At 39.2% G+C, this 13,151-nt stretch overlaps 1 long non-coding RNA gene across 3 annotated transcripts in view; it reads right to left on the bottom strand.

Moving 5' to 3' along the window:
- Window positions 1–5,436: 5,436 nt before the first annotated feature.
- LOC308191952 overlaps window positions 5,437–13,151 on the bottom strand; it is a 95,425-nt gene continuing 87,710 nt past the window's right edge. For 2 of the 3 annotated variants that reach the window (XR_013948408.1, XR_013948409.1), the window contains 2 exons: window positions 9,136–9,656; window positions 5,437–6,897 (listed from right to left, as the gene is read on the bottom strand). This is a non-coding gene — a long non-coding RNA (uncharacterized lncRNA). The remainder of the gene's footprint in view (window positions 6,898–9,135; window positions 9,657–13,151) is intronic. The other variant, XR_013948410.1, reaches the window with a different exon arrangement.

The raw sequence follows: 13,151 nt of genomic DNA, 5'->3' as shown, positions 1-13,151 counted from the left end.
AAAGTCATTCACTCAGTATCTGTTTTTCACATAGATGTAAAATAATAATAAATAATAAAAAATAAATGTGTGTTGGTTTAGAATTTTAATATTTTATTTACTTTTATTTTTTATATAACAAAAAAAAAGTTCCAAAATCAAACAATGCAAATATGCATCCCACAGATTTCAACATTTATTCCAGTGTTTCAGCTGCAAAGGCTGTCATGTTAGGAAAAACTTTAGAGGCTCATAGGTCTGACCCATAGAAAAAAACTGTAGGTGATCCAATTTACCTTGCATGTATCACTGAAAGCTTTTGATTGACTGCAGAGCACATTCTACAAAGTTGTTCACATTCAGTCAATGACTTTATGAAGAAACCTCTACTTGTTTTAGTAACCCATTCTAGTGGTCAATCAGTCTCACTTCATATACAGTGTTGATTTATAATTTGAATTTCTCTGACTTTAATTTCAAGAAGTTAATCCTCAGATGCAGTCTTCTATATGCTGTATGTAGCTTCATTGCGCTATCCTGAAGAAGTTTAATTTTGTCTCACCGTATTAAAACACATGCTGTCTGAATTGGCACAGTGTGAAAAGCTGGTCTAAGGTACCTTACATCATTTTTCATCATAATAATTACAGCTGCCTGAGAGTGTGTAAGTCAGCTTCAGTTGTTATCTACCAGAATTTTATAGGTATATGGAGATCATTAGGAATAATGTTAGAGTGTTGCTCCCCATGAGAAACACTCCTATTTGACTATGACTCTCTGTTGATGAATACCTTGTACAATAGCTTGGTATTTTTAAAAATTCTATTTGACATGATTCATTCTGATATTACTGAGAGCTAGCAATTTATTTCAGAAAGTTGAGCAGCAGTCAATGAAACACCTAAATTCTAAGTCTAAAACATTGAAAAATAAACTAAAATTCTCAGAAAACAAAACCCAGGACGGATATAGTTTTGCCAGGCTATAAACTGCAGTGGTTCGGTGGTTCAAATAGTTGTTCATTTTATCCATGACATCTATTTTCTGTATAGCAAAGATGGCATAAACACCTCAATACTTCTCTACCCATCAATGAGAGGCCTGGGAAACTAAAGTTAGCACAGATATCTCCAGTTCATATCCCTTTCAGTAATAGCAAACATTTCACTTTCTGACGTAACAAGAAAGGGAAAAAAAAAGTGAACCTTATGCAGAGAAAAGTAAGATTGATTGTTTTTCCTTACAGTTTCTTGGATGACATGCAATGCAGTGGCATAGGTTCTTTGTAATTACAGCATCTAGATTCATATTACCCTTAATCAGGATTTACAGTCACAGGCCAAAGGAGAACTATTCTGTGGCATAATAATTATAAGTCTCATCTTGGTTCTACATTTGGGGAAATTAAGACTGAAAACAAATGAACTTTGCTCTTGAAAATTTATGAGGTGGTTATCACAGGACTAAACTTGCCTTCCCAGGTAACAAAGCTGTGGGGAGAAAACATCTTTAAGAGCAAACTGTTACATGCCACTAGCCAAAAGCCAAAGTGGAATACAGTGACTGAAATGAATATCACAAAAGGAACAGGGGGAAAAAAATCACTTTTATGATCTGCACCTCCTGAATGAAGCCCTGAATTTGAAAATCACAGTACTGGTCTAATTAAAGGAGGCAGGGATAAAATTCGTATGCATATGTGAATGAAAGCAGATACAGATGCTACAATGCACAAACTGTGGTGGGCTGGAGATGATGGTCATAGTCACAAGTCTTTCTAAAAAAAATGGCCTGTGAGCTTCACCCAGTGCCAGAAGAACAGAATGAATGGAATCTCCTCCTGCCTTGAGGATCGCAGCTAGAGTTGGACCTCAGCCTCACCCAGCTTCATTTCCCCTTATTTACATCCATCCAGAGCCAAGGCTCTGTGTGTGCCCGTCTGCAAACACTCCATCAGCACAGTTATCAGTACAATTATTAACAGCATTGAAGAACAGTGTAGCTCTAAGTTTAGCCATTCTAAGAAAACCCTGAAAATGCACATTATTTTTTGAGCCATACCAATATTTTTCAGCAGAGCATTTTTTCTTTCCAAATAAAGTATTTCATCATTAAAAAAAAAAAAAAAAGAGCCTTTTTGATTAAATGAAGTGAAGATATAGTACATTTTGAGAGTGTCTGAACTTCCATTTTCAAATAACTTATTTTTAAATTTTTGGGATGCCATGATCCATAATGGATGTTTGCGAAAGCCTAAAATCAGAATAAAACATTTCAGCATTATCAAAACAATACAATTGTAAATGTCTGAAATTTACCTTTTTCCCAAGTTTTAATTTTGATATGAAGGATCTAGAAGGTTTTGCTGTAGTGATATTTTACTCCCATTTCAGAATAGATGGTTTTTCCCATCTAACAAATTTCCTCGAAAGTAGGTCATCCAATTCCCCCATGTCCCTTTTGGGTTTTGTTAATCACCCTTAAAAATAGATACGGGGAAACACACTCGGACCTAAAGGTCACTGCTTAACAACACCTAGGTGGAAAGTGAGATATTATTTCAGCATCTCAGTCTTGCTTTTGCTGCACTGGCTGTCCCAAAAGGAAACTCCTTGAGCAGGGTCTTTCCATACACCATAAATTTATACATGCTGCCATTGTGAGCACTCCCAGAAGATCACAGCCCAGAAAATTTTATGTGCACTTGCAGGTTCATAAGAAACAAAAGAGAGGCACAATTCTCCCCTTTAGCATACCTGGGGCAGTCATTTCCAGAAATGACTCTTAAGCACTATGGTTTCAATATGTCTTGCATTCTGCACAAACATAAGTGGATAACCATGATAAAGGACTATGTATAAGCACAGATCAGATACATCTAGCATGAGGCTGTGACACTGTTTGCATCTAGCTATAATGCTAATGAATCAAGAGCTTCCTTGATGTGTTTAGACTCAAAATGCACTAATGATGCATCCAGGAAGGCACAAAAATTGTGCATTAAAAGACCACTGTGGACACAATTTCAAGAATCATTTGCTGCCTGCCCATGGCCCATACGTGGCTAAAGTGGGAATTTCAAATTCTCCCACATGGACTTTCATAGGCACCCCTCTCCTGGTGGAGCCACTTCCTCCTAGAATAATGGTTCAATACCACTGAGATTATCATCTGCATTCTGCAAGTGAGTGACTGCTCACAGCACACTCAGAAGCCCTTGTAACTCTTTGTTAAATGCAGGATTGTTTTCTGCAAATACAAAACTGGTTGCAAACATACTGTCTGGTGACCACTTCACAACTGTCTGCTCACCAGACTGGTATTATGCCTCACTTACAAACAAATATAAGGGCTCTCCTTTTCATGGGCATTCTGTAAATAGTATATCATAAAAAGTCTGCTCTGAAAGACAGGACTTTTTTCTCAGATATGGCTTATCTGACATTTAAGAATATCATGGTTTTCATCACATTTACAGCTGTGGTATTAAGTATACTTATGTATTTGCAGAAATTTTGAACAAAAATCAACATTTTTAAAATTAAAAAAAAAGATGTAAACTCAAGTTATGTCTTTTTTAAAAATCTTTATGAATGGGCATGACTCATTTCTAAGTAAAATGTGTAAGGGTCAGATCTGATCTCTAAAGCAGTTGATGCAAATGAGTAATTCAGTTGATTCGTGTCATCTGAACATCAGCCCCTCATTCATTAGAACTAGGAGATTAAATTTTCAATCTACTTTATAACCCTGATCTTGTCCTTTTCTCGGCTTACAGGATGTCTGAGATGAAAGCAATGAGAGTTGAATAGACTTTAGCACTTTCTGGAGTCAAAACTGAACTCAGAGTGTGCACCTGGCCCAGCCTCTGGCTCTCCCTCACTCACCCGAACAAGGAAACGTCCCTTTTGCTGCTCCAGTGACCTTCAGCATTGCCTCTCATGAAACTCTTTATTGTTTCCGCTCTCTTCCCCCAGAGCGCTTTTCTCTAGCCTCCACTAGTCAAGATCTGCACATTCGATCCAATACCAAAGCTCAACTGCTGAAACCAGATCCCCAATAGTTCTCATCCCTCATTTTCACGACGAGCTAAGTTCAGACCAGCACAAGACCCCATTTTCCTAAACAGTGTACAAACACGTAATTAGAAACAGTCCCTGCATCTACTAATTTTGTAGTCTAAACAACAAGAGGAAGGTGAAGGTGTCATCTCACTGACACATTTCTATCCCATACTCAGAACTCCAAATCCTCCTGTATCACATTGACTTTTCTCTTGCTTCCAGCATTTAGAAGAGAACAGATGTGGCTGGGCAGCAGGAGGCCAAGTCAGGAGCATTTTTCCTACTCAAGAACCATAATAGTCTTTGGCTCTTTCGGGCTGTTTTTAGCAGTTGGGACAGCAGGTGTCTCTGAATGGTTCAGCACACCTTCTGCCATTTTTATAGGCTGTGTTCAACCATAATGTCACAAACCTGCAAATGAATTGCTGAATTTGTTCCCATACTGTTCTTTATTCCTAGCTATGCAAGGGAATATAAAGGAAAAATGAGTATATAAGGGAGAGAGAATGCAAATGAAGGGAATTCCCATTTTTTGTTACTTGGGTGCTTTTTGGTATGGCAGAAGATGACAAAGAATTATCAGATATTTCAGTTTTCAACTTTCTGTAAAAAAGCAAAGCAGCGCTTGCTGTTGAAAATCATGCGGGGAAGGACAACTTCATAACTGCTGAGAGGGTTTTCTCAGAAATCCACAGCACAAAGGATATGTCCATGCCACCAAAAGCTGTGTGACCACATGATATGGAGGCACGTTAGTTTTGAAGCAGCCTTATCAAGAAAAGACAATGATATAGCTGCTGATACATGTGCACATAAACATCAAGGACACCCCGCAAGCTGGATCAATACATGTCAAAGTTTGTACCACCACAGAAATACCTGAACTACCTAGAGTAAGGTTCTCTTGTGTATATGCCACACAAAGACAGAAAATCCCCTTAGTGACAGCTTTGAAAAATTGCTTCTCATCTACTTTAATTACTACAGACTTGTTGCCCTAGTCCATTGAGAAGGAGAGCACCCTAAAACAAGTGGGTTGCCAAAAAGAAATGGAATCTTTCTGTGGGGTGCCACTGGATACTGAGAGTGCCCAGGTGACTGCTTAGACCAGAGATGAATCCTACCCCACAGTGACTATGTTGTCATACAAACACATCTATAGGATCTGAATCACTCACCTTTCCTTATTCCTTCCAAATAGCCCATGTGTATTTTCATTAATGCAATATTCAGCCTTCTCTCTGTGAGAGGAGATCTTGTGAGAAGACAGATAAAAGGGTTTTGTTACACATATTTATGAGTAATCCTATGTACGTCTTTGTGATGAGAATTCGTTTAAAGGGTGAGCATTCAGAATATTGGTATGCATTTAGGGGGGAAAAAAAAGGAAGAATTTCCATTGAGAATAATTTCTTTTATTTAGCTGAAATACAAACCCTATTAAAAGCTTTTGATAAGAAAATCTGAAGGTTAATGTTGTAGTATATAACAGGTTTCCCTAATCACTTTTAAATAGGTGCTGCTATTCATTTCCAATTATTTCTTCACTTCATTTCCTATGAAGAAAAAGGTAAATCAGTGCACTCATTTTATCTTTTCTAAATATTATTTACTCAATTTTATTAATCATTATTATTCAGCAGAGATACCTTAAAGGAACTTAGATTAAGCTCCATTATGCAAAGCATTGTATATTCAAATAGCAAGAGACAATGTTCACCTCAAAGTAGTTACAATATGTGTAGATAACGGGCTTGTTAATGTTCTTATTTTACAGATGAGGAACTTATACAGAAGACTACACCAAATCCCCAAGGACACAGAGGATGGCCAGAGCCAAACTGATTTAGGATATCTCTACTGAGCTGAGGGACTGAGCTCTTGATCCCCACAGCTCCATGGCCTGTCTGCTAATGTGCTAAGCCCACCAATATGGTTTTATTTCATCATTCATGATTTATTTTGTTTGGACAACTCCCACTTGAGAAAGGAGTAAATGCTTGAAGCGTTTCAGATACATACAACTGGTGGTGTGAAGGCTTCTCATCAATCACAGTGGAAATCAAACGAGTTCTTCTTCCAGCTGTAACCCACCCTTACCTGTCCGTCTTTACCCTGGAACCACCCAGGGCCTCCCAGCCCATGGGTCACTGTACCCCAGGCAGGAGTGGTGATGGAAAGCTGAGAGGTGCCTGCCAGCTGCAGGGGATGACGTGAACAGTACAAGCTCCTCCTAGGGTAAAATCAAACAAGTGGGCACACCACCTTCAGTGGCTCATTAATGTCACCTGTTTGACTTTCCTGAATTGGTTGACAGAGATGTTGTTTGTGCTTTGTCTGTTTGTTTTTCTGTTTGTTTTTATTATTAAAAAAAAAAAAAAACACCAATCTCCTAGCCTCTAAAGGTGGTGGATAATTAATTAATTAATGCCTAACCCTCTGAACTGAAGTTCAGGTGGTCTCCACTTCCATGTAGCACCAAGTTTCATGCTCTATCATATAGCCCATGTCCTGTCTTTTGCCTCTGTCTTTATGATCAAAAGGCTCTCATATAGATACAAGATATTGACAGTATCTGGAGATAGCACTAAGTAGCACTGACAGTAATACCCTTCAAGCCAGAAATGTAAACAGAGAAACTTTCTCTGTCAATATATCTGTCCTTTATGAGATTTCTATAAACTGCTTCACATGCTTCTGCACTAAACAGATTTTGGGGAAATGCTCATAAGAAGGCTGGGTCTCCTGTTTTTGTCTGTAGATGAGTTTGTGTTCCGTAGAAAATATGTCTGCTTTTTTATCTTCTGTAACACTGTGCCAGCTGAGAACTTGTCCCTTGGGCTTTTGACTAAACCTGTCAAAGAAACACAAACATTTATGTTATTTTTTTCTGCTGCAAAACACCAAAAAGAGAAAACTCATATATTTTTTCCCTTATTAAGTCTACCCAAGTTTGTGAGTTGTAGGTCATGAGAGCACGGTATTTTCCCCATAGGCTTACAGTACTGGAAGAACAATTGTATATTCCCTACTTTTACCTTATCCAAAGCATCTTATAGATTTAAAACCAGTTGCAAGAGAGTTTTTGTTAAAAATTGAGTCCCACAGATTGCTGAAGAATACATTTCTGCTCTTTCTCAACCCTGAAATGCTCTTCCCTGCCCTTGTGGGGAAATAGTCATTTTAAGAACAGAAAAACTTTCTTACTAATCTCAAAGTTATAACATACAGTGCAACCCATCTCAATAGTGCCAGAGATCAGAAAATACCAAGAACCTTACAAAAAAGTGTATTTATCCAGTAAAATATATCACACTTCATAAGGTCCTGGGAAGCTGTTGCTTAAAACACCCATCATTAACGAAAGAAGTTCCTTCAGCTCCGATCTACATAAGCTTGCCCCCGTTCTATATGACATGCTGTTTTAGTTATGACTAATACCTAAATACCATGGCAGTTTGAGTTGTGATTGCCACACTGGCATCATTGATGGCATCATCACTGCCATTGCCACAGCTACCACACACACCAGGGTCCGCAGAAGAAAAAGCACAGTGACTGTGCTGTCCTGATGAAATGAATCTGGTGCAATGCAACAGCACAGGACTTTACTTTTCATGACTCTGACTGTACAAACCAGAGAAAGATTAATTTATTACCATGCAGCAAATAACCTCAATGCAAAAAAAATGCTAAAACAATAAGGAGCAGGGATACAACATAGATACAATGAGAATTGATGAAATTGTATCTCACACAACTCAGAATGTCACCTCAGAAGGATTTAATCAGTCTGCCTTTTTTTTTTTTGGCTAAAACTATGATGGCTGCATGTAAAATAGGAAAAACATTCTTTCTTTTAATGCTAAGGAAAAAGACAAAGTGAGGGAAATGTGCAAAAGTTACAAGAGAAATGAAAATATCTGCTTGGCCAAACAAACCCTTCCTCATCAGTTTAGCACTCAGTTTCTCTTCACCTTCTGCAGTGCTTTATTCAGTTCTCATCTACTGCCAATTTGACAGAACATCTACCATTTCTACACCTAATCTGCAGTCAAAACATTCTCCCCATGCAGGAATTATTCTCTGTATCTAAACAACATTCAAGAAGGATGTGAAAATGACCTTGGTTCCTGCATGACCTAAGAAAACAGAAACTGCTATTCTGCATCAAGATAAGGCACACCTTATCCCAAATGCCATCTCTGACAACAGTCAGAGCCAGGGACTGAAAAGGACATGAGTACAGAATCCCTCAGACTGAGATGAGCCACTTTCCCCTTCAAATAAGGCTTCTGAGCTACTGATTGCTAGATGTTAATAATCCTGCAGCATGATGTTTGACATCATTTTCTAGATCTTTAATGCAATTTGAGAAGTATTGAAGTATTGAGAATATATTCTTGTTATCTACATAACATCAGTTCATTTTTTAATGTGTTGCATTTTTGGTCTTAGTTGCACGCTATACGGAAACACTATATTTTCTTGATTATGAATTCCCTCCCTACTGCCTTTCAATTGTAATTAAATCTAGTCTAGATGAACCTTTTCCTTGAATGATTTTACACCACCTTCCAACTCAGAATATGAAGCAGTTCTCAGTGTGCAAAGTAGTCCATGTCTTCAACTCTCTTTCTGTAACCAGATGGTTCTGGGTGATGATTTTTATATTGTGGGGGGTTTTTTGTTATACACCAGGAAAAAGAGCAGCTTCCAAGGAAAGTACTTGATGTCCACTTTGCATCCTTGTGAATGCATTTGTACAGCTCTTCTGGATGACCTGGGTACCCATAATACCCAGCCTGCTAACATATGGGAAGGATCTGCTCATTACAAACGATAGATATCTAAGCTCCCTCCTCAAATCCAGTTGTTCAACTAGGACATCAAGCAGCCCTTGGACAGTACCTTTTCAAATTAAACTTAGATTCTGATGGTTTCACAGGTCATTAATATCTCCCTAATCCACCTGTAGCTGAAAGCAATTTGACACTGTGGGAGGTGTAAAAACAGATTTATCTCCTCAGGCATCTCATTTCTACTGACTGTTATGGGAGATTAGACACCTAACACACATGTACATACTTACTTTAAAGAGACCTAAATGTAAGCATGCAAATCCGGATGCTTGTCTTTAGAAGGCCACCTTCAGGGTTCAAGCTATAGGTGATCTTGACTTGAAACGGTTAACATCACGCTTGGATTCTGCAAAACATCCAGGATGTCACCAGTTACTTTCATTTCATCACAAAACAAAACCAAAATGAAACCAACCACCACCACCACCAACAACAACAAAAACACTTAAAAATGCTGTGAGGAAAGGTGGAAAGAGACGGAAAGATGATGATTACCTATGAAGATAGTGAACTAATGTTTCTGATAACTTGAAGAAAACATGAAAGTGATGAGGCATTAAAAGGAAGCATTTCATCCCAGAGATTTGAGATCAAGCAGCCTACTTCCACTATCCTATTGAAGAACAGAAGTTATTAGATCTAAATCATCTCATCCAATGATAATTTATTTCAGATACCTACCTGGGATATATGGAGTAATTTGCAGACGTCATGATATCTGATGTCAATGATATCTGTTCATCTCCAAAGACTGTAATGAGAACTGGGGGTTTAGTTCACATTTTGGTGACCAAATTCAGATGTCCTACATTAATAGGAATCCCAGCTAAATTAGGCTTGTAAAAAATTTTTTTTTTTTTTTTAATTTTTATTTTTGAATTTAAGTGTAAAACCCTTAAATTAAGGTAAATTACTAACTTCTAAGCAACTAAGCAACTAACTTCTAAACTAACTTGTCAGTTTAACAAAAGCAAGTGCTGGGTCCTGCACCTGGGACGGGGCAACCCTGACTATACATACAGACTGGGCGACGAGACGCTGGAGAGCAGCCCTGCAGAGAGGGATCTGGGGGTTGTGGTTGACAGCAAGTTGAATATGAGCCAGCAGTGTGCCCTGGCAGCCAGGAGGGCCAACCATGTCCTGGGGTGCATCAAGCACGGCATTGCTAGTCGGTCGAGGGAAGTGATTGTCCTGCTCTGCTCTGCGCCGGTGCGGCCTCACCTCGAGTAATGTGTGCAGGTCTGGGCACCACAGTACAAAAAGGACATTAAACTCTTGGAGAGTGTCCAGAGGAGGGCGACGAAGACAGTGAAGGGCCTAGAGGGGAAGACGTATGAGGAGCGGCTGAGGTCACTGGGCCTGTTCAGCCTGGAGAAGAGGAGGCTGAGGGGGGACCTCATCACGGTCTACAACTTCCTCACAAGGGGGAGTGGAGAGGCAGGTGACCTATTCTCCGTTATCACCAGTGACAGGACCCATGGGAACAGTGTCAAGCTGAGGCAGGGGAAGTTTAGGCATGACATCAGGAAGAGGTTCTTCACCGAGAGGGTGGTTGCACACTGGAACAGGCTCCCCAGTGAAGTAGTCACTGCACCAGGCCTGTCTGAATTTAAGAAGCGATTGGGCTGTGCACTTAGTCACATGGTCTAAACTTTTGGGTAGACCTGTGTGGTGCCAGGAGTTGGACTTGATGATCCTTATGGGTCCCTTCCAATGTGGGATATTCTATGATTCTAACTCATTTTTTAACTTTTTTCACGTTGATTTTTTCCCCAAGTGTACTTGCAAACTAAAGAGCTCTGAAAACAGCCTCAGAGATACAAGAACATTAAATGTTGCAGCATGAACATTATTTAATGTTGAAATATTAATCAGCTGAAGGATCTCTGACTTTCAGAAACAAAACTATAACTAGGTCACTTTCTGCTCTGCAGCAATCTTCTTGCAATTGCAGAGTACTTGATTTTCTTAACAGAACACTATTTCAAATAATTTCTGTAATTCAGTATTTTCTAAAGATTTTTAGAAAAAAACCTTAGTTGTCATCTTTCTAGAGCATTTATGTATATCACATTCCTTGTTTCTATTTTAAAATTTCCTGTCACTTAGGAGTTCCTCCTTTCTGCTCTCACTTTGGGTATTTAGTAGCTATTTTGATCTTCTTTCTGGCTGCCATTTGTAACACTTCCCACCATGGTACAATTTGCAATGTTAATCAGAGTTGAATTCTGAGAAGAAATAACCTGAAAAAATCTTGATCTCATATATATTCTTGAGACTGTGTCTGAGATCACTTCTGGTTGTGATCCAGATACTGCTACCTCTTGTAATTTTCCTGAATGGTATTGTCAAATATCCAGCACCTCCACCCTTAGTTCCATTATCTGTTTGCTCTGATGGCCATTGTGACCTGTTTGCTAATGTTAATCACACCATCATCTTTCCATAGCATCCTGAGTTTTAGATTGCAATGTATGGAACACTTTATGCAAAAAAAAGATGGATAATATCCACCACATGCATTTCACCCACCCACCCTGTAATATAAAAAGAGGCCACTGTTTTTGTCAGACATGATTAATGTCTCAAACTCATGGTGCTTATTGCTCAGCAAGTTCATTTCCCCAAAAATACTTATTCTTACAATTCCCCGTTACTCATTCTAGCCTACTGGAGTCAAGTTAAGTGGTCACTGATTTCCCAGGTGGTCTTAAACATCCACTGTGCTATTTCCACTCAAATACTTTCTCACTTATTTTCCAAGAGTATTTTTCTCCAACTTGTTCATTTCACTACATATGGCGCTTTCCAGAACTAGGGCACAAAATCATTCCCTTTGCCTCAAAGAGCTTAAAATTCAGAGGCTTCCTCTGGTGAGTCAATGGAAGTGTTCTGTAGCCACATCTCTATCAGAATGCTATGGTAAATTATAGAAAGCAAGCCATTGATTCAAATAAAAACCATTAGAACTGAAGCCATTTGCAAATGAAAAGTGTTCCCAGTTTTAGATACCAATAGAGTTTGAAGAAGAGATTGAAAGAGCACATAAGATAGCAGATGCATCTGCTGGTGGTAGGTGAAAGGATTGGTTTCAGCTGGCGTTCAGACTAAAATATAGCCTTTATGCCAGAAAGATGGGGATTATAGGAGGGAGGCAGAGACTGAAGGAGGGAGGGAGAAAAAGCTACATAATCATTAGCTGAAGAAAAATGATGCACCAAATGCCTGAAAAACAAATTAGCTAAGATGAAATACACTTTACAAGAGGCAGAAAATTTAAGCTGCAAATGACAGGCATAGAAATGCAGCAAAGAAGCTGGAGGAGGAAGAGGCAAATGGGCAAACTAGTGAAAGGGTTTGTTACCCTTGAACTAGAATGGAAAAGATTAGAAACCAAGGATGAGGCAGGAAAAATGAAAAGCTTTTAGCATTAGTTCAAAGGGAAATGTGGAACTCAAAATTGTCAGAGCAAACATTGTGTATAAACTGTAATGGACCTAAGAAGGACTTGGCATTCTGCATTACAATCTCCTCTTTTTCTCCCCCTCCAGCTCTGTTCCCCTGACCCAAACAACATATATTATGGTCAGGATCCACAAGTCTGTCTGCAGCCAACTTCACAAGTAGTAGCTAGCCTTAGCAACCTTACTCAGGTCAGCTGTCCATGGGGTGGCTCCATGGCTGGAAGGCTACAGCACACTCCCACCTAGTAGTCACTGCTGACCTGCAAGACACAGCTGCTGGGGACACAAGACACCAGGGTGTCACACCCTGGAAGACAAGCTACCACCACTCCTGGCGAACACAAAAGAGCATCAACACAAAGCTTGGGTTTACGTGGGACTCTATCTTGTGGGTATCAATCAGTAAAATAATGATGAAGCTAAGGGATTGCATTATCGTACCCCTGTCCAGATCTCCAGACAGTGTACAACAACAATTTCTGTTCTTTTTGTTTCTACACGTCAACATGGGGTCCTTTTTTGCTGAATAAAATGCTGTGCCTCTTCCCTTTTCAGATTTATTCTTCCAGACAAATAAAGACTACAAGTAAACAACAGGAAAACAGAGTCAACTATGCTGCTGAATAGCAAAGAGCAGCTTTGCCAGTTCTAATTACACTTTGTCTATAAACTTGCTTCCCTTTATTGCTGGATTGTGCTATTCTTTGTTAAGGAACTGCAGTGATTTGAGAGTTAGTGAGCCATTAGCACATTGTGAAGAGGAAGCTTTTTGTTTCCCAGGG

Source organism: Anser brachyrhynchus, assembly GCF_964034855.1.
Source record: "Anser brachyrhynchus genome assembly, chromosome: 3".
Lineage (NCBI taxonomy): Eukaryota > Metazoa > Chordata > Aves > Anseriformes > Anatidae > Anser > Anser brachyrhynchus.
The sequence above is the reverse complement of the archived record's forward strand: the minus strand, read 5'-3'. Positions and strand labels throughout refer to the sequence as shown.